Below are 23,349 nucleotides of genomic sequence, written 5' to 3'. Positions count from 1 at the left end.
TAAAAAATCTCCGGTAGCTTATCATGAATGGACCATCACTAGACGCTCGAGCATTAGAACAAATGCTAAATTCCTCAGTCGAGTATATGAAAATTCAGGAATTGGAAGTGTGCATACCTTACACGATAATAATAGGACAAAATTCAAGAAACCTTACACATTTACGAAAATCAGGGAACGCACTGGATATAAGTAGTTATGTACCCCCGTTGAAGTCGATTAATCAGTTCATTGCAGAAGATCGGTCAAAGATCAATTGATGATGTAGGTGTGTGTCCAAGCAAATGTGTGTTTTTGTGTCATGACGTCACAAAAGGGCGTGGCGTATTTTGTATGGCTGATATTGATTCGTGTGTGGGTGGTGTTTTATTTTGTGTGGAGGATTCTGATTGGTTGTTGTGGAAAAGGTAAAGTAGGCGACTGTTTTTCAGTGACGGTTGGTTTTCACGGAATTGGAGTACGTGTTTCCAGTGTCTGAAAACAGAGGGCGTTCATGAGTTTGAAATTCTGGGAATATTGTACGTGTTTCCGTTGTTTCGGAAGAGATGGCGTTGATGAAACAATCTGGGCAGGAGGTATCTGTTTTTCTCGGAATAAGGATTTTCCATGACTGGCTGAGACAATTGTGATGTCATAAATGGGCGAGTGCGCCGTTTTTCTTGGAATTGTGATATGTGTTTCCGGTTTTGGAGGTGGCGTTGATGATTTTGAAATTCTGAGAATTGGGAGAGGGAATTGAGATAAGAATGTGCGTTTAATTAGGGAGATAGGATGGTAATAGCCGTTGATAAAATGGTGGTGGGCGAAGTAGGAAATTCGACGACGGTTGGTTCCTTGAATTGTGATTTTTATCGGTCGATAATTGAAAAGGACGGGAAGGAGTGTGGCGTGTTTGTTGTGGTGAAGATAGAGGATTACGATTGTTATGGAATTCTTGGAACGGTTGAGTGTTTGGTGTGGCGTGTTTATCGGCCTGAATATGTAGTTTTAAAAAAGTTAAAAAACTTAGCTTTATCAAAAATGATGAGCACGGCAACAACACCTCCGCACTCTTCTCACACTCACACGATACTAACTAATCTGTAATGCGAAAACTGTTTAAGTAGCCTAAGCAGAAAACCATGTTGAAAAACAGAAGACACCGCGTCAGATACAAGTCATTATAATATTTCGTAATAGTCTGTTTGCAAAAACATGTATGCAACAAGTTAACTTCCTTGCCATTGTAATGTTGCGTAATGTTATGTAATAACCCGTTGCATAAGCATGATGCAATAGTTTACCCTTATAAAAATACAATAAAAGGAAGCTTAATTTGAGACCTTCACAATATTATGTAATGTTACGTAATTTATCTCGTAGGAAATTATGACACTCGTATCAAGTGCGAGATGAAAAAATCACAGATTTGCAAGAGTATAAAATCAACAAAAACATCCTCAAAATAGGTTTACCATTGTACTTAAATTAATTAAAATAATAGGCCAAATATTACTTTGAACATATACAATTATAGTACTTCTCTATGGTTTCATTTGTCCCCAAATCTTAACCTTCTTACTTATAGAAATGTATCGTTCTTCATTTTAAGCAAGAATATTTTTTTTGTGTCTCAAATCCAAATTTCCGAATTAAGAGATGAAAATCGTAATTCGATCCATTATGAAAAAAATATGGGGACAAATTTGGGCCTTTGAATTTTGAGGTTGCAAGCATTACAGATTCCGCTGATGAAGCGACCGTCTGTGTGCGAATGGTGAAACACTTTACGAATCTCGTTTGTGAAGTATTGATTGCACACTGGACACTCGACAGTTTCATCAAATATTTTTTGTTCCTCTGATGTCAACAAATTCATCGGCTTGGATATTTGCAAGAAAGTGCCAATTTTCGCAACCTACTCTTCCATCTTTTCAAAAAAGTGTTCGATAACATTCGGTCCACGGTATACACATGGTTCATTTATTTCATCTTGTCGTACAACAATGTAACCAAAACTATTTGGTTCATGAAGCTGGTATGACGTTGTGGAAGAAATTTATGGATTTGGTTTGCAGGAGGACAGTGGCTACAGAAATGATTCAAAATCTGCGACGATAATGGCTGGATGTTCAAACAAAGCCTTGTACATTTTGAATTCTTCGACTTCGTTCTTTTTGGGCATCACCATTCGAGCTGGTTTGTTGTCATCACAACATATATCATATTCGACACGTTTTTCAATAGCAATTTGCCGTGCGGTAAATATTTGGTGATTGAATTATCTTCGATCATTAAACGTGGTCAAACTCCTTGGACAAACCTCGATGTGATTTGCATACTTCATTGCTTGACCTCTGATTAGTCGTGATAGTGAGCGAATATGGCAGTAATGGTGAATATTGTTGTTTGAAATTAAAAGAAGATTAATTATATTGACATCACATATCCTGATTGGATGCACAAGATATTTTTCTGACGTATAAGAATATTCATTAATATTCCATCAGAATCTCATGCACGCGACTCGAACTTTGATATGTCTGACAATGCCACGGGGTATTCAATGCTAGACATTACATTTTCAAATTCTGTCTCGTACTGCTTGTAATGATAAACTTGCTCTGGATTATTTTTCCAATGAACACGATACAGAGATGCCAAGATCCATCAAAAAAGCATTTTGAGTCATTATTTTGAATATTTAACACTGCTTTCTTGCTTTGAATGTTAGGTGGTAGAGGGACGTAAGAAAAAGACATAAATTTGTTCACGTGAATGGTTAATGTATGAGGACTGGCACATAAAGACCATCCCGACCCCTTAGCCTCGAAAACACGCCCAAATTTTCAACATCTGCCAAATAAAGAGCCTGGTTTTTGGTACGATGATAAAAAACTTTTGTTGTACCATCGATTTTCTCATATTCGGAACATAAATAAACGTATACTTTTATGGAACTATTTTCAAGATTACTTTTCAAAGTATTCAGTACAAAGGTTTTCGCTTCACAAAAGAAACTAGGAATGTCAGGGCCTACTTCCGATGTAAATGATAAATCCTGAAGTCGACCATTAAATGCAGACCTAACTGGTTTATATTTATTATTTCATTTAATTTGCTTTGGAGCAGAAGCTTCAACTTCAGAAAAATCAATTTTTCTTTTCAATGTTCATTCTCCGGTCCATGGTTTGCAAATTTTCGAATGTCTACTTAGATGTGGAATGCTAATTTCTTTTCCACATTGAGCACAGGCTTTAGAAGGTAACAATCCATAGTAGTAGTAAATACCATAGAATGTGGAAAAAAATCATGCAACTGAAGAGCTCATATGATTAACAGACCGATTTGGCTATACTTAAAACTAGGTCAAGATGCCCATATGAGTCAATTGCCCAAGTGTGCTACACTGTCAAATCCAAACAATCCTGAATTCTAGTGTACAAATGAAGAACTCTTAACAGACTAATTTGTCTACACTTAAAACTGTATCAAGTTGTCCATATGATCGTATTGCCTACAGTGTGCTACTCTGTCAAAATCCCAAGAATCCCGAATTCTAGTGTACAAATGAAGAACCCTCAACAAACTGATTTGGTCATGTGTACGAAAGGTGCATCTGTCAGTCTGTTGTCTATAACCCTGCTAAAAATATAGCCCTTTTGCTTATTCAGTAGTACACTGTAATATACGCTTAAATACTTGTTCAGATTATTTTTACTGTTATGTTTATATGTTGACCTGGAATATACTGATTATTTTAATTAAAAACCAGGCTCAACTCATATATCTAATACTAAAACAATGCATTGTGAAAAGGTATTCTAGAATTGCTCTGTGACTCTTTCGTTTCTTACGTCATAAACATATGATTTTTCACCTATAAGAATAACACTACATATGGTGTCGGCAGGCAGCGTATCATGAAATTCACAGATAATTTTAATATTTGTCCTGTCATTAACCACAACCTGTTTGCGTTCTGAGGTGTTGATGTTGCGTTCTCTGTGCTTTGAATTCATCTGGTGAGTAATACAAACGGTATTCCCGGTTAAAACTCTTTTGTATGCTGTATAGGCCTCGTATAAATTAAGAAAATCATCCTTGGACATGTTTAAATTATAATTTTCTCTGGGGAACACCTCGTTTCTGCCATTTTTAAGATACATGTTCTTGATGTTACAGCTATCGAACTTTCTTGAATTTTTTTCCTTGGTTATTGTTTCGTCCGGTCTGAAACAGTACCACCACGAAATCTGGCATGTCATATTATATACTAGAGAACGAGTTCGTAGCATCGAATTCGTAACAGCTACCAGTAGCAGGTTTCTGGACACACTGATATGTATAAAATTGTATAGGCACCTGTGGATTTATTAATATATTTGCTTTGTATTTAAGAGCATAACTAGATTCGTATTCAACTACTGGAATTCTTAGCTCCATAGTCTGGATATCACATTTGCCCTCGTCAGGCATGGTATTTGGCAGCTCTGCACCAGTAGAGTTTAATGCGCTGTATCGCATCAAACCATTGTTATCATTGGCAGCTCTTCAAAATGTGATTCTTAAACCACCATTCCAGATAATATCTTTGTAATCCGAAAAAAATTCTGGCAACAGTCGCATCGGGAACAATACAGTGTGGCTCTTGGTTAATATTTTATCGCCAGCCTCAAATCCGCTTATTTTGTAGTAAGAAGCCTCGGTTTTGGATAACTTCAGTGTGGCCAAAGCTGTAGAGGTAATACCAGGGTAGTCAACTCTGTTTATAACAACACCATGTTTTCTGATCTTGATTTCAGAGAACAGATGCGGTACGAAATTGTCTACCTGTCTTATATTTGAGTTAGCCTGATAATCTGCACCATCGAGCTTTACAACATCAAACTTGATATAGAGGTCTGCTCTGTGGGGGTGTATAAAGCCATCCACTACGTCAAGGTCAACCTCAATCTCTGTGTTGGGTTGATTTAAATTTGCAAAGGTCCTACGGTGGGGGGGAACGACTGTAGCTCTTAACTCTCGATATGCTCTATTTTCCAGAATGTATTTTTATTTATATATTAATCTCTATGATGGCGGTTGTTGTGGCTTCGACAAAATCAACTAATTCTTCTTTATCGTTAGTGACCACCAACTCAATATAGTCGATTCTATTATGGCACACAGGAAAATATAATGTTGGTGGTCGAGTGTAGATGATTGGCTCCATAAATTCAGAATTAGATTTGAATGTTGCAATGATACCAGTTTGTTTCTGAGTGCCTATGCCATCTGATTTGGTGATCATACCCTCGGCCACATTACAGTGAATATTCAGAGTCTCTATGGCTAAGAATTTAGGTATATTATTAGCAGTGTGTTTGATGGCTTTTTCAAGTTTTGTGTTGTTCTGGAAGCCCAATAGCTCTCCTATAGTACACAGATCTATTGTCTCTGTAGCAGACAATTTCTACTCTGTGAGTGACAGAATTTTGAGTTAACACTACACCTCTGGGTAACTGAGCATTTAGAGTAGACAGATTATACTGTCCTGGAGTGATGACAATGTTTTGGTCACGAACTGCAATCTTGTTGTTGTGGTGTGTAATATTGGGGATCAAGTACAAGCCGTAGAACGCTCTGAGAGCTATTGTTTTGGGGTGTACTATATCATCATGTAGTCTGAGTTTCAATAATGAATTCTGGCTGGTAAGACGGAATACGCCCACGATGTTTCAGATACCACAAGGCTTTTTGAAAATCTTCAATTGATGGAATATTTATTTGACAGATATCTAACAATAGATAAACTCAGATGTCCACAATTAAGATCTTTGAAATTTTGAATACGATCGTTATTGTAATAAAGATTACTTGATTTTATATATTTTACTAAATATTCAGATGGAATACCTCCAAACGAATCAAACACAAATACCTCGTTGTTTGAATATTTGAAATAGCAGATACAGTGAGTGCCCTGATTTTTGTACTTATCTAAATTGACTATCCCGGTTGAGCGGTTGTCTTGGTAAAGACTCGGACATGTACACACCTCTAAAATTTCTGATGCCCAGTGGTTTGATTAAAGCTTCGATATTTTGGTTGGTAAGCGGCACTTGTTTTTCAAACTTATTCATGACTTTTTTAAGACCTTTGCCTTGTCTCTCTATCGCCAGATTATGGCGCTTCAGTTCATCTAATTATACCTTACTCTTTTTGGCATCTATTACGGTTTTTGATATGGCAGCTGATCCCCTTGCTAAGCTACCATCTGCTCCTAGTGCTGCTAAGATAGCCGGGATATTAAATATGAAGCCCCTTATACGCGATTTTTTTCTGGAATGCTGTATTTTTTTAATTGGGGTGTACCAAGTAACAATTTCATACCGTGGCCCTTGGCAAGACAAGAGCTTTTTTTCTTACGCTGCTTTTTGGATAGAAGACTATCGATAATCCCAAGTGATTTGAGACCCGCTTATGGTATCTGATACATAACACCCTTGGCTTTCATTGTAGGTTTATTATGTATTACATATTAGTGGGCGAGTTTATTTAGTCTGTATTGAGTATTTTACAACCCTCACCCTAGTTTTTGTTTGGTATTCATAGCTATGGTGGTCCCCAACTCTGCTATTCTCTCACTCAAAGAAGCATTTTTGCTTATTAATCTACTGAATGCAGTATCTTCTAATTTTTTGTCTGCCACATGTCGACTATTATGTTTTACTTGAGAGTTGTATGCTATGTCATGGTCTCTACAAGCTACATCTAGGGTATTTATACCAGGGTCACCTTTTTTTTAGTCTCTGGTCCAATTTGGTACCGGGACCACAATACTGATAGCCTGGTATGTTTAGCTCAAATGGCAGCTTGTTTGTGATGTCATTAACCAGCCCCCGACCCTCAGAGATATACCAAAATTTAGGCGGTAGAGTATTAATAATATTTCTAAGTTATCAAATCCCCTTAATGTCATTGACTATAAAATTAGACAATTTGGTGGCTATCATATCCATAATTCCAAATTTTTATTGTAACAATTATGGTTACCTGAATTTTCTTCGCCAGCTATGACCAGCAAACTATCTACGAGTTTCCTGACATCGTCAGCCCAGACGAATTCTTTAGGTACGGTGGTGTACTGTTTGATCCCGCTACCTGTCTTGATCTGTGTCCATATGGGCTTGATTAAGTAGTTGTATTTTGCTCCACTGCTAGACTTGACTCTTTTTTGTGTAGGGTCGTTGTTTTGGTACAAGGCATCCGATTTTATTATAATTGTTGATCTGTATAGTCCTCAGGCCGTTTACGAGTCATCAGCTCCCACAATCCAGGTGTTCCAGGATACCTAACAAAATCGCCTCTTTCTCCAAGATGAGATTCTGAATATACAATCAGATCATCGCCCATAAACGTAACTCTAAAATTGCCAATTTTATGTATGATGCTGCCGTCAGGCTCTGTGTCAGCATATAAACCGAAGACCTCGTCTTTGTTGCTTTATGTGTGCTTAAATATTTTTGAGCAAGAAGGCCCAATTCAATAGGACCCTGACTAGCTTCCATTCTTCGAGGACGAACAGGTCTAGGTGTATAAATACTAGAAAAGGATAATGTAATATGTTCCAAGCAGCTACCAGCACAAGCTCTGTAATCAAATTTTAGTTCTGCTCTGTAACAGTTTTGATATTTTTACCCCGTTCACCAATATCATCACTAATAGGCTGCCGCTTGTGTTGTTCATAAAAAAAACCTCGGGCTATCCCGTCAACGATTGGTCGTTTCATGGTTGTTTATATATTTCTCAGCGTCTAGAAAATCGTTGATTTTACTTCCGTATTTACCACTATTGGGCTTTCTTGTCATTCCAATTGTGACAAATCCGTAGCTGTCCTGGTTCCAGCACCTACAGCAAAACTTAGAAAAATCGTTGTAGCTCAAGTCCCCACCTACATACTCTTCATGTATGTGTTTGATTTTAGTATGGTCTTGACGAAACACACATATAAAATTGCTGTTGTCTCGTAGCAGCTGTTTTGGTATTTTGGAAAGGTCTGTGCCAGGTAGAAGCAATCTATGTTTTTGCGTCGCCCCTGTGAAAAAAAATTTCGAACCTCGTTTTGGTTATCCAGTATGTCATCAAACACAACAACAGAGTTATCGAGACAGTCATCGAGTGGCTTAACATCTGATTCAAAAGTGGCTATATCCAGTCAATCGTATAGCTTCAGCAGCTGCTGATATTTTAATCATTCTAAACTTTTAGAGAAGACGTACAAGTGCCTGTTTTTCCAGTCTAACCAGTTGGGTGCCAGTAAAAAATAATCAACCAGTAGCGTTGTTTTACCGCAACCCGATGGCACAACAATAAGACAACGAATATTATCAGGTAGCAGATTGCCATTTTTCTTAGTCTGCTGTTCGGGCTCTGGTAGTCGCTTTATAACATCCCTGGTGTTCATAGTATCACCTTGTCTGCCTCTTTCCAGTTGTGTTCTGGGAGACCTTTCCATTTGACCAGTAACTTGTTGCCTTTTTTACGGATGATTTTTTCTATGAGATATGTGTCGGGCTGTTTAGTTTTGCTAAGTTCTTCATCGTAGAATCGGCCTTTGAGAATTTCTCTGCGATGGTCTTTTATTATATAAGTGTTACGGGACCCAGGTATAACTCGAGCCACTGTAAATAATTCAGTGCTCCAGTTTCTAGTAAAGCCTTTTTCGAATACGTGTTTATATTTACTAATTCTTACTTGATCACCTACCTTGTATTTAGGTCTTCTGGTTGTTGGCTGATATCTCATATAGTAAACAGTGTTGATCAATTGCTGCTCGTCAGATTTCGTTACAACAGATGACTTCTTATTAATTGTGGTGTGGACCGATTTGTTATACTGATATAGAAGTTCTGGTATCATAGCAACCCATTTATAATTACCTTGAAGCGTAAATTACTTATACATATGACTTTTTAGGGTCCTATTGAATCTTTCTACAATAGAGGCTTTGAAATCGCTGTTACTTGAGTAATGTGGTATCGACTGGCTCTTAACAAATTGTTGAAACACCAAATTATAGAATTCTTTACCGTTATCTGTTTGTAGATAACGCGGTAATCTGACACTCTGATTGATGGTTGTCCTAAAAACTTCTGTAACACATGCTCCAGTCTTGGATTTGAGCGGCACAGCCCAGGCATATTTTGTAAGACATTAATTTTCTTGGCTCCTAATTGAACTAGGATGATAATTATAGGTTTGTTGGATAGAGTTTGACGAAAACTTCTCGACTAGCAAACAAAATTAATTTCTTCCCCTCAAGTTTCGGAAATATATACATTTTGTTTTATTTTTTAAGATACTTGATTTGCTGGCTTAGTTTCGACCCTAATTCGAAAATTTTAATAGCATTCGAAAAAAAATTAGAAGTTCACTACAACCTATTAGATAGGTGATGATTAGTGCTTGCTGGTTCAGAGTTTTTTTTAGATTAAAATTTCAAGATGTAATTTCTAAGATGTTTTGTAATTCATAAACTATGGGCTGTAGGAAAACGATTCTTGTCTTATCTGCTATTGTTCGACGAGTTCTATAACTGAGTAGTACCAACTTCTATTTGTAGGTTAGCTTTGCCTGTGAAATATCGTATGCTGAAATTTTTGTTGAGTAAGTTGGCAACACTACGAGCCCCCACTGTTGCCCCTCCAAAAGTAGTAGGGGGCATTGAATCCATTGTAAAAAGGCCACGACATACATCGTGAAAAGTGGGAGGGGCTCACACATCATTAAAAAATACATCGTAGCCGTTTACGTTGGGACTCCCACCTACAAAAAAATAGGCCCCCAAATACATCATAGACGTTTACGTTGAGGGCCCCACCTACAAAAATAAGGTTCCAAAATAATATTGAGCAAACAATAGGGCTAGAACATCGCCAAATGCTATAAAATCCATAAAAATTCATCAAAATCATCAAAATATGTCACAACTGAGGTAAAATACTAGGCCCACCTACAAGGATAACATAGAAACAACTATGTTACAATTTGTAGGTTATTTTAACCCGTAAAAGGCTGTAAGAAAGTGAATAGGTTAAGTTATATCATGTAAGACCAAGGCATACCTACAAAGATGATGCTCCGAAAATGAGATTGAGCAAAAAATAGGGCTAGAACATTGTCGGACGCAATAAAATCCATAAAAAAATCATCAAAATATGTCACAACTGAGGTTAAATACTAAGCATACCTACAAGGATTACTTAGAAACAATACGTTTCCACTACTTTCAATGAACAAAAATTTGTTAAATTTTCTTTTCATTTACAGACATGTTTTAATATTTTTTCACCAATGTTTTGTCAGGAAGAAAAAGTACAACATTGTAACAAATGTTAGTATAGAGATATTTTAAGTTCGTAATCTGGAAATTTCAATAATTAACTACATAAACTATCAATACATCTTTTGAATCTTGCATAAGAATACTTCTTATGTGCGCATAACAAAAAATAATTACAAATTACAAGTAATTATCTTTTGTCTGAAAACGTGGCTGCAGGACAGGACCAGACGATGTATCAGTTGGTTCTGCGTCGTCTGTAAAAATTAAACAAATAAATAAAATAAATATATAAAATAAATTTTCTTATGACATATACTATACAAAATAATAAATGGAAAAACTAAAAATACGTCAGTAGTAGGGAAAAAAAGAGAGTTCTGCAACAGAAAGTGGTGCGTTTTTTGATACCTTAACGGAAAATATCATAAGGCAAACGCGAAAGTGGTACGCTCGCAGTGTTGCCAGCTCACCCCAAGAAAATTTCACCATGCGATCTTTTACAGGCGAAGCTAACCTACAAATATGAGTTGGCAACACTGACTAGTTGCTTCTCAGCGTCTTGGAAAACGTCTTAAGACAAGTATCTTAATCTTTAAGAAAGTCGACTTCCGGTTTGCTAATTCCGGCTTCTAGAGGCTAATCTACAAATAGGAGTTGACGGGTTAATATGATTGATTGATTGATATGTTGTTTTAAGTCCACTTTATGCACAGTTAGGCTAATCGGGACTGGACCTACAGTTTAAAGTGGGATCCGAACCACTTGTGCCTCCACCGGGTATCGAACCCGGGATCCCTTGATTACAAGGCGACGACGCTACCACTGCGCCATCGCGGAGGCCCTATTGACGGGTTAATATTTTGTAGCCTTCTAAGATGATAAGTATGCAGTAAGATGAAGAAGAGTTGGTGACGCTAACTGGCAATAGTGGTGGTGGTGCAGTGTTAATATCCCACCCTCCTCTATTTTTTCTAGCATACTGATATATTGCAAGAGTAGAGGCCCTTAAGTGGGGCTCACTGTTGCCAACCCACCCCAAGAAAATTTCACCATATTATATTTTACAGACGAAGCTAACCTACCAATAGGAGTTGGCAACACTGACTAGTTGCTTCTCAACGTCTTGGAAAACGTCTTAAGACAAATATCTTAATCTTTAAGAGAGTCGACTTCCGGTTTGTCAATTCCGGCCTGTCAAGAAAATTTTCTTGAGACAAATATCTTAAGACGTTTTTCCAAGACATTGATATTATTGGCTCCTAATTGAGCTAGGATGATGATTTTAGGTTTGTTGGATAAGATTCGAAGAGAACTATTCGACTGTCAAATAAAATCGATTCTACCTCTATCTCTATTTTTTTTCTACCATACTGCTAACCAAACCTCTTGGGAGGCAGGGGGCTCTTGTAACATCATGTATGTATGTATGTAATGTGATTTGTGAGTGGGAAGGGGGGGCCAACATTTTGAACTTACGGCTTAATTAATCTGCATGCATGCTTAATGTTTGACTTTTTTTTCTAGTTCGATATGCGATACACACAATTTTACTTTTTGAAGTACAGTTTATATTACCTAGTACGGGTTAAGCTGTGACATACAACTAGCGATCGACACGACCACCTAACACACAGACAGAGAGAGAGAGAGTGAGCAAATTCAAAGTGTGATCTATTGTGAATTAAACTAACCACCCTCACCCACCCACATATAGCCTTACAGGTGACTCAAAGGCAGAAAGTGTTGCATAGCGTGACAGGTCGATCTATCGTGAACCCACTCATACATACACACTATGCTTTACAGAGTAAGGCTGCTATATCACTTGTAAGGGCCAACACACAAGATGTATTGCAAACTAAATTAACCTACGACATAAGCCATGGACACATATACCAAGCTTTCCAGATAGGGTATAAGCAACTCACCTCTTGCAATTGTATAACGGGTAAAATTAACCTACACCTAGCAACACTGTTTGAGCTGCTTTCGACGAGCCAAACTTACACTTTGCAAATAGGCTCTACAGCTAGAAGCTTGAAACAGAGTATGCTAACTTACCTCATGTAAAAAAATATTACCTAGTACGGGTTAAGCTGTGACATACAACTAGCGATCGACACGACCACCTGACACACATACGGAGAGAGTGAGACAGCTTATACGCAGTTTTCCCTACACATGTACTGGGTTTAAAATGTAATTTGCAACAACTATTTCACTCACCTCCTATCATATAATAAAATTACCACAGGTTTTTGATACTTGCTGCCAGAACATGGTGGTTTCAGACTGTAAATTCTGCCCGATTATTCTATTTGTGCATGATGCCTGCATTTGGAATATTTAATTCATGGCTTACAGTATTTTGCGTGCTCCAGTAACCTTGGAATCGATTCACGGAAGCTATGACGTGTATTTCCTGTTTCGCGAACATACGAGAACCTTTCACAATAGATAATATGTTGCAAGAGCGAGTTGGTTGTGTATATAAATCTAGTTTTGGAAATGGACATGAATATAATGTCAAAATTATTGCATAACTTAAAATATTGACATTTATTGCACTAGCAAAGGTAAATGTGGAATGCCCCGGCCCCTCAGCTGTTAGGTTAAACAGCATAAAAATTTCGTCACTGACAGCAAGCATTGTCATATGGACAAAACAGATCTAGTATTGTGCTGTCTTGCAAGTCTCTCGAGTGAAGATGGTGCCACTATGAACTGTACACAAAATATGCAGTCCCTGGCATGAGATGGACGAGGCTTATGAACCTCTACCTATACAGTTGTACAATAGATGTTCTTTTTATTAAAGCATAGCGGTGTGTTTTCAATATCCGCGCAACATGCATGCAAACAAGGGAGGAAGACCAAAAATGGATAATTCTCATTTCAATTCTAATACATTTGCTAGTCACGCTATGTAGAAGGACACTGGACGATGGCTAAAAGCGACGGAAGGAGAGAAATGTTACATTTTTAAATCTTTGCCTGCGTGTGATGAAATTGTGAGGCTGAAAACAATTTTGAAAAAAAAGCAGTCTCGATCATCTTCGCGTTCAGCCAACAAGGAAAATACACATGGAGGGCGCAACGGTATCGTCCATGGATGTTTTTTTTTTCCTGAATAGACATACTGTACATATCAGTTTTGCAGTCTCCAGATGAGACCGGAGCTTTTGTTTTGGTTGGACAAGGGTGTTCAGATCAATGCATAGACATCAAAATAAAATAAAGAAATTTTACTCCACTGCTCACTTGTATTGAAAAGAATGAGGTGCCGTGTCTTCCAATAGCACACCTCGCGGGGGCGTACCTGCATGTATGCAAAATATAGTTAATGTCTTGTTTCTCGAACCTGTGGTCTGTAGATTTGCTTTTGTTGGCAACAGAAACAGAAAAAGGCACCATGTTATTCTATACTGATATGGGTGTAAACTGTAATCATAACAATTTTCTAGTTAAAAATCTATGTCGAAAAGCAATGATGGGGGACTTGTCTGTGTTGTGTCTTATTAACAACTTCACAGCTTTACCTGCACAACTCATCGACAACAAATCAACAATGTTAGGAAGTGTGTGCATGGCTCCGGGAATACAATTTAAAATCACTAATGTGACATGAACCCCCTTCAGCTGTATATATTTGAATATCCGAAAATTAGGCACTTTGAATAATCGAGGAGAGCAATAATAAAAAAACAGCTTGCACCGGTATGGAGAGGGGTCACGAGTTCAAACTTCAGACATGTTTTTGTTAATCTGCAAATGACCAGGGCGTACGGAGATCACTACGAAAGTTGTACAAAAAAAGAAGCGAGGCTATTTTGTCTAATGGCAGCGATGAGGATGAGTAATGGTTGTTTTGATGACATTGAGGAAGTGGGGCACGTGCATTACCCCAACAACTACAATTGTCCCCCCCTCCCCCACACGAGGCCATTAACACAGGTGTACTTTTGTCGGTCTACGACTCTGAGGGCTTAAGTTACTATGTTTACCTATAGCTGTACATATAGAGAAAAAAAATGACCTGAGCAATAAAATACATATCCTGACTTTTGTCGGATGACGTAGGTTGCAATCCCACCCCTGATGGTGTATAGGCATGACATGAAATGCTGTTAATGGAAAATGTGTCGTTTCTAATGTTCAATATAGAAATCAGATGACAAGAATAAATATTGCGAGGGGCTCAATCCAAACACATATATGATCAGACAGGATGTCAACGATGCGTTCATAACTAACATGTGAGTATTCAAAAATTGAAATAGTGCAGTGGGAAACAGCCAACCTAGGCTTCTAGAACAAATACAAGCCCATCCCGATCTGCGTCTACTCACTATTTTTCCATCCTAACCGATTTTGCTTTTAGGTCCATTCAACCGCTCATGGTATACGAGCTCCTACTGCCCATCTCCCCTGATGGTGGAGGAAGCGAATCTATTTATCCTTGCCAAGTTGGACGATGTGTGGGAGTTTAATTTATTTATACATGTGGTTGCTTGGATGCTTACAGAGGATGCCATAGCACGTGCGATTGAGGCATTTCCTTAAGTGCATACTTTGATGAGTGTAAAGACTTAAGTAAGTCACAAGGGACTGAGGCGTGGTTCGAATCTCTCGGTCTAGGTATGGATGTAGACAGGCACGAAGTTGTGTGTGTAGACACAATTGATAATGAGAAAATGTCCTTCATCCCGATAGCATAGTGGTAATGTTGTTCTTGCCTTGTTCCCATCGATAACATAGTGGTTACACACACACGAAAAAAAAACACTGCCCCCTATTAAGATGTTCTCCTCGAAATTATTCAATCACTCCCTCTTCTCCTTCTTTCATCTCTAACGAAAAAAAGGTTTTCTCAAACGTTTAGATGACTATGAAAACGTTTAAATGTAAAATTTTGTTGCATTTTAATCAAATGAATATGCAGAAGAGTTCTCTCTAGGGTAAAATAAAATTCAACAATTAATGTTAAACATTTGCCACTCTGAAATGGCGACGGAGAACACCTAGGCTATTATCATAACATCACTCGTTTCTAACCTGTCCACACTGGAAACCGAAAACACAAGTACGAGACACTAACTTAGGAGAGGACATACAAAACTCTGCAGTAATATTGCGGGGCTCATCTTAAAACTTCAGTAGATATTTGTCATGGTACTCCCTCTCTCTACCCCTCCTTAAATTCGATTCGAAAGGCACAATCATTCCAGTTCTTGAATAAGACTCGCATATGCCCTCAGAAAAAGAGAAGAAGAAATGAATAAATCAACTTATGTATATTCTTCATGTACGTACGCTTGGTGACAAGAAAAAAGTATGTTTTATGTAATAGACGAATATAATTCGGAGTATAGTATGTTATCGATGGGAACAAGGCAAGAACAACATTACCACTATGCTATCGCTCGGTGGGCCAACAGGAGTGGACGAAATAGCTTTTTGATACAAACTGGATGCTTGCTTTCCCCCTCCAACAATTGAAAACACATTATTTCCAATAAAATATCGACTCAACTACCTAGAATGGCTACCACGGGCTTGGTAACTGAACACTAAAAAAAACACTTCACAGCAGTGTCACTTAGTTTCAACAAGAGCAGTTCAAGGCTTCCAGGGTGTCTTGCAAGGTTCGGCATTTATATTTTTTAATAGCAAGCAGATGAACTGGCCTTACAATATGAAGACCCCTCTCACTGCGTCGGTTGCAGTTATTCTCTGGTAATTATGCCTTGCCGATGGTGTTGTCGCTTTGTAATAAAAAAAAGGTGCCAGGTTTTGATTCATACCTGTTGGAGGCGCAGAGCCTCAAATACAGTTAACACCAAACGACTCAAGCCAAAAGAAGAGCACCGACAAAGAAAAATACACAACGAACAACAAGGTGAAAAACAAGAGAGTAGCCAACCTTCCAGCTCCAACTCCAACCCCTTAAAAACACTATACAGATCTGACAAGAGACCACACACCTCAATAATTCCCTCACAACTCGTAAAGGAAGTAGACAAGAAGATAGAAGTCCAGAAAGTAGAAATAGGCATAGAAGATGTATCCGGGGATGAATCGAAAAGAGAGGATGATTTTCCGGCAATTAACACGGATAAAGGACAAAGACGCTCTTCAAGACACAAGCAATCCAGACCACGATTCGTCCCGCAAATAAGCAAGAAGGAAAAAACCCGGGGGAGCTCTGCCTCAACATCCGCAGGTACCTAGGGAGCCCTGAGTCAATATCCATGGGTATCTGCACTAACAGAAGAAAGGAAGGAGGGACCACCCCTAGTGTAGTGTCCAACGTTATTTGTCGTGTGTGTCATAGAAAAAAGAAGAAAAATACTGCAGGTGTAAATTCTATAATATTTCCTCGAGAGAGTGGAGTAGATACTGACAACACTGATCACGATTATAAACAGGTTAGTTGGAGAAATATTGAGGAGGGTAAGTAATTTTTGTAAGAATGTAATGATTGTGGTTGTTTTTGATAGGGGACTGATAGGTGTGATAGAGTGATCGAGTATTTCATTGATTGGATGTATATATTTAACAATATACATAGTGATGCTTACCACCATTAGACTTTAGTATAAACATAAAAAAACTACAAAACAAAACAAAGTGCATTTTTGGACTTTCTAATTCAGTCCGCTATAGATATTGCTCTGATTCAAGAAGTAGCAATAACTAATTATGAGTTACCCGCTAGTTATATTGTCTATAATAACTCCACATATTCAGCGCAAGGAACAGCTGTACTAGTTAGAGACAATATACCGGTATCAAATGTAGAATACCATCCGAGTGGTAGAATTACTACTGTACAAGTGGAAAACCTGTGGATATGTAATCTGTATGCGCCTTCTGGTAGTAATCAAAGGCAGCAACGTAATGAATTTTTTGCAACTGAAGTAGCGACGGAACTTCAAGGTAATAAGCAACATATTATTTGTGGAGGCGATTTTAATTGTGTGTTGTTGCCAAAAGACCAGCGCTCTGGATTTAATACATCCAATGCGCTGCAACATTTGGTAACTGGGTTTCAATGGAAAGATGCATGGGACACTTTGCACCCAACTAGTGCAGGCTTCACATATGTAAAGCATGGGGGAGCTTCACGGTTAGATAGATTTTATGTTTCACCATCAATTATCCCCAATATCACTAATGTTAATATAGTTCCAACTTGCTTCTCAGATCATTGTGCAATTATAATGGCGGTAAATATGCAACTCCCAAATATACAATATGGGTATGGATATTGGAAAATGAATATATCGTTATTTGATGATTCACTTTTTGCTGACAACTTTCAAGAGAAATGGAAATATTGGGAACGATTAAGAGCGAAACAAATAAATGTAATTAATTGCTGGGATGAATATCAAGCTATCATACGATTTTGTAGACAATATAGTAGGGAACGGAACCAGGATTGGAATAATAAATAAAAAAAAATATTATAAAGTGTTGAGAGAGGTAACGGATGAAGGGGTAAAGAGGGGAAAAAGTGCAACAGAACATTAAACAAGTACAGGCAATATTGTTACAATTACACGCGCAAATAAGAAGTGGGTGCAAAATCCTTATTAAACTTTTACCTTTTGACCCTCTTGAAATGGCAAATATTACTTATGTTCTACAAGAACGTAATAGTGGAAAACGCCAAACGATTCATAAGGTAATAGACGAATATAATTCGGAGTATAGTAATGTGACTGACATAAAGGAAATTTTTTATCACTCTAGATTTCAAGGAACAAATTATGATCCAGCTCAGGAACAAATATTTTTACAACAAGTTCCGGAATTTTTTTCTGTTAATGACAACTTGCGGATTGAAAAGTCCTTTACAGCTGCTGAGGTGTACGAAGCAATTCTAGGAATGAAGAATAACTCATCGCCAGGAATAGATGGTATTCCCATAGAATTTTATAAAAGACTTTGGTCACTTGTAGGTAATATTGTGACTGACTGGATAAATGAAGTATATAATCAACACTGCTAGGGTAGGACGAGCAATACAGGTGTAATCGTCCTGGTTCCCAAAGTTCCTAACCCTACGTTAATAAAACACTATAGACCTATATCTTTGTTGTGCACGGATTATAAAATTTTTGCAAGATGTTTACTTCGTCGTCTTTTACCTTATATGGAAAGAATGATCGGTGTTCATCAATACTGTTATGGTAATAATAGATCGATATTTACTGATTTACAGACAATTCGCGATGTTATAACTAATTATAGACATACGAACATACAAGGTCACCATGGTATAGTGGCATTGGATTTTCAAAATGCTTTTGATACTGTATAGCACGAATTTTTATATGCTGTATTTTTAAGGATGGGTTGTAGCCCAAAATTTGTAAATGCGATTAAGAGTTTATATACTGATGCCAAATCGTGTGTAAAAATCAATGGGTTCCTAACTGAGACATTTCCTATACAAAGGGGTGTCAGACAAGGTGATCCCATGTCTATGATAAGTTTTTGTGTAGCGTTAATGCCATTTTTAAAGGTACTTGAAATGCAATTGCAGGGGTTAAATATTCACTCAAAAACGATAAAATTATTAGGTTATGCTGATGATGTCACGGTGTTTGTGAATTTGCCGACAGATATGGAAATACTTGATAATGTGATAGAAAAGTACAGCTCGGTGGCTGGAATAAAGATTACCTATTATAAAACTCATTGGATGCACTTAGATGCTACAAACCACTCGTATCAAAATGATAAAATTCAAAAAGTAAATGCACTGAAAATACTTGGAATAATTTTTACCCACTCTTTACAAGAAATGATAGCTCAAAATTATTCAATATGTATTGCTGGCCTGAAAAGTGTGCTTAAACAAAACAAACTTCGTGCCCTTAGCTTGGTTGCCAGGGTAGCTTTTGTAAATATTTATGCGAGTTCAAAGCTCTCATTTGTGGCACGAGTGCTTCTGATGAGGAAAGTTAATTTTGTACAGATAAGGAGAGCGATAAACTGTTTTTTTTTTTTGGCGCACCAAATGTTGCGGGAAAGTCACGAGAATGTATGTCTGCCGGTACGGTGCGGGGGACTTCGCTTGATTTACGTGGATTTAAAAAGCCAAGCTCTTCGAGTACAAGCAGATATGTCAATGTTAGTAAACTTCCCAGACAGTTTAACGGGTGTGATACTGAAGCAGATTTTGGACACCATACCATTGCAGTCTCCGATCGCTATTGCAACGGTGCCACCGCAGTATAAATATTTATAAGAATCAGTGCTAGAAATTTGTTATATACTACTTTCAGCGAAACCTCTTGAAATACCAAAAGTATCTCAATTATACCAGTCACGTCGATTGGCAATATTACCTAGCTGCAAGATAATGATTAATCAACCTACCCATCCCTGGCATAACATATGGAACCATGTTCACGCACCACATTTATCGCCCTTGATAAAATCTGCGTGGTACTGTGTGGTACAGGATATAGTGGTGACGGAAGAGAAATTACATGAATTAAAACTGTTACAAGACCCAGTATGTTGTAGGTGTAAAAACATTGGTTCGATTTCACACTGGCTAAGTGAATGCATACGGACACGTCAAACATGGAAATATCTACGTGTGTTATTAGGAAAAATTTGTCGCACCCATCCCAAAGCGTTTACTGTGCATAACATAATGTTACCTACGTTTTCGTATTTTCCATGTACTAAACTGCGTAGTGTACAATGGTTGGTTGGGCATTATATATTGTTTGTCTGCATATATAAGGGTATAGATTTTCATGATCAATTCTTAATATATGTTAAATAGGAATATCATAAAGTGTCTCAAGATGAAAGAACAATATTATTTGCACATTTTTTAAAGGTGCTGATGGAATATTAAAAGATCTATTGTTATCCAAAACCTGTAAAATTACTGTATGAAAGAAAAATGGTAAATAAATAATTTAAAAAAGTCGGTAACGTGTCTGACTACCATGCTAAAGGTCCCGGGTTCGATCCCCGGCCGGTTCGAATCCGAGAACTTTTCTAACGATGGAAGCGCCCCTGCGCCCACCCAACATGGGTACCTGGGAGAAACCCTGGGGGGTAAAGGCGGTCAGGGGTGTGATGCTGATCACATCACCCCCACTCACGACCGGATCATGAATGTGTGGGCCGTTACCCCACACCCCCTGTACGCCTTCATGGCGTGGTGCCATCCACAGGGGAGCACTTTACCTTTTTTTAAAAATAGAATTAATCGTATGTCCAAAAATAATATACAATATTTACCCCTGTTAGGCACATTGTTATTATTATGCTGATATTATACTCATGAAAGTAGTGGTATGACAACTGAGGTGTTCTCTGTCGCCATTTCTGAGTGGAAAATGTTTAAGTCAATTAGTAACATTAATTGTTGAATTTTATTTTCAACATTCAGTTAGGCAAGAGAGAACCATTTCACATGTTCAACGAATTCAACTGATTACAATGTGACAATGTTTTATTGTTATCATATGTCTCAACGTTTTTGCATTCGCTAAACGTTTGAAATACGTTTCAACCTTTTCGCCTTTGTCAAAACGTTTGAAAAATCTTTTTGATACGAAGATAGGAGAAAGAGAGGAAGAGTGTGGTTAAATAATTTCAAAATAAACTCCTTAAGAGGGGGGCAGTAACGAGTTGGTGTAACCACTATGTTATCAATAGGATCAAGGCAAGAACAATCACAAAGAAATAAAAATATTACTTTCTGAAAAATTGGCGGTGCACATGACATGGTCATGATACTGTGGCACTGTGAAGTTTAATGTTAATGCTTGTATTCTGTATAAGCATTTTTCTCTGTTCATTTATATAGCTGTAGTGGAAAATGTGTTTATGTTAAGGTGATTTGCATAAAAACAGCTCTCGGACAACGTTCGAGTGTGGTGACTTTCACAGTAATTGCTTTCCGCTTCCTTTTTCCTCTTACATGCAAGCTAGAAAGGAAGTGAATAAAGACTCAGTATTGAGTCTCGGTTTTCAGTCCAAGACCAGATATGCATACAAATATTTTTTTTATTATTATTGGCCAATGGATGAAATATCATGAGTATGTCCTAGATTGTGCGCGCAGCTCTAAATTAAAAGCCAAAGCTAATATACGAATGGGTTTTCAATGTTAGCATGTACACTTCGCAACATCTTATTTGACCTCCATGAAAATAAAAAAGTCCGGAATTCGTAAATTTGGCAGCATAGCACTTGAGAGCCAAATAAAAGTAGCCAACTTTGAAACATTACTTCTTCCTAAATGGAAACGCTCTTCTGATTTTTGATCATTCTTTCACATCCCATGAAGTTAAGATACCCTAAATTAGTAATACAATACATGAGTAGACAAAAAACTCTTAAGTAGGAATACGAATGTTGAAAACATTTCACGATTCCTCGCTCTGAATTTGAAAAGAGATAAATTTATGTGCATTTTGAGACACTGAATAGGTTCTTATCCACTTGGAGAGAATTGCCGTCATATTTGAATGCAAGAAGGCAAATTTCTGATGATTTTATATGAATTATTTTACTAAAGATACCTAGCACAACATCAAACGATTCTGCAAAGTGTGTCTTTTCATTGGTTCTTTGCGAAAAATTGTTTGAAACTCCGACACAAGGTTTCTTCAAGTGAGATCAAAGTGCTTTACTGAGCTTGGAGTAGTTGATTAGATGACAACACTTTTCATTCTTTACTGTTTTCGTCAAGATTGAAACATCGTAGATTCAAATCTCACCCGTTCCTGATTATTTTTTTTCTTTTAGTTTAGCGAATACGAAGAGTTGTAATATCGTAATATAAGATTATATGATATTACTGTAAATATTTATGCGATGCATACTCAGTGGCGGTGATTGGGTTTCAACACTGATGGTTCAAAGTCAGGGGCGCCGAATTGTCAAAATTATTTTTGGGGGGGGCTCTGATCACTGACAAAATTGATGAATGACTCACTCCTTCCCATTTTTAAGTTTTGGTCTCAGTGTTCGGAATCTCGTAAAAGTCCATGAATTCCTCAAAATTCTCTTTTTCAGTTCGAATCAGAATGTCAGTTGTTCACGGATGAATATGTCACAAGTTTTGTCAACCATAATAGCAAAATATTCCCGACTTTTAATATCTGCTACCACGGAGCGCAAAACAGATCTCCCTTGTATCTCCATAATGATCTCGTTCTGAATGTCATGTGAGAGCCATTTGTAGCCCGAACGTCCCATCCACTACCCTAGTTCATTCACATCTTCTTTTGAAACTGTTTTTTTTCTAAAAATGTTGACAATACTCACAATTATATACTTAGTATATAGTAATAAGTCATACGTTTTGCTGTATCTGGTCATACCCCCTCATCCAAAGTTGATGGTTTAACGATCTCGGCCCCGCAAAGTTGATGGTCTAGACATTGGTTCTTCAACTGTGGGAATGATCTCTGAAGGGGGTCCACGGTCTAGAAAGTTCAAGAATAGAACATTTCAAATGTGTATTTAAAGTTAAGTTCATGTGGCACAATTCAGAGTAAACTTTACAAGAGAAGCAAAATAATACATTAGACACTCTTAAGCAAAATTATTTGAGGGGCTCTGCTCCCACATCGTTAACATTGGGGGGGGAGCCTCCACAAGCCCCATTGAGTCGGCGCCTATGGGCAAGGTGCCAAAACTGGGGGGGGGGTTCCCTTGGGAGATAAGGTTTAGCATAGTGGGGGGCAACTGTCCCTCCACCCAACCCCCCGCCTAATCGTTGCCACTGTACATGCCTCAAGTAATACTTCTTCCAAAGTTCTTAAACTTTCAGTGATTGGCAGGATTTTAGGAAAAAATTTCCTTTCATTCAGCTGTCGTAAGTTATGTTAACACATATTTTAAGAACTTATATGTCATTAATATCTGTTCTTAAACAGGATGTTGTAATCAAAGGGTTCCGGGTTCGACACCCGGTGGAGGCACGTTGCTTCGGATTCCAGATTAAAATGTAGATCCAATACCGAATAATCTGTCTGTGCAGAAAGTAA

Source organism: Lepisma saccharinum, chromosome 23 (genome assembly GCF_977018435.1).
Source record: "Lepisma saccharinum chromosome 23, izLepSacc3.1, whole genome shotgun sequence".
Lineage (NCBI taxonomy): Eukaryota > Metazoa > Arthropoda > Insecta > Zygentoma > Lepismatidae > Lepisma > Lepisma saccharinum.
The sequence above is the reverse complement of the archived record's forward strand: the minus strand, read 5'-3'. Positions refer to the sequence as shown.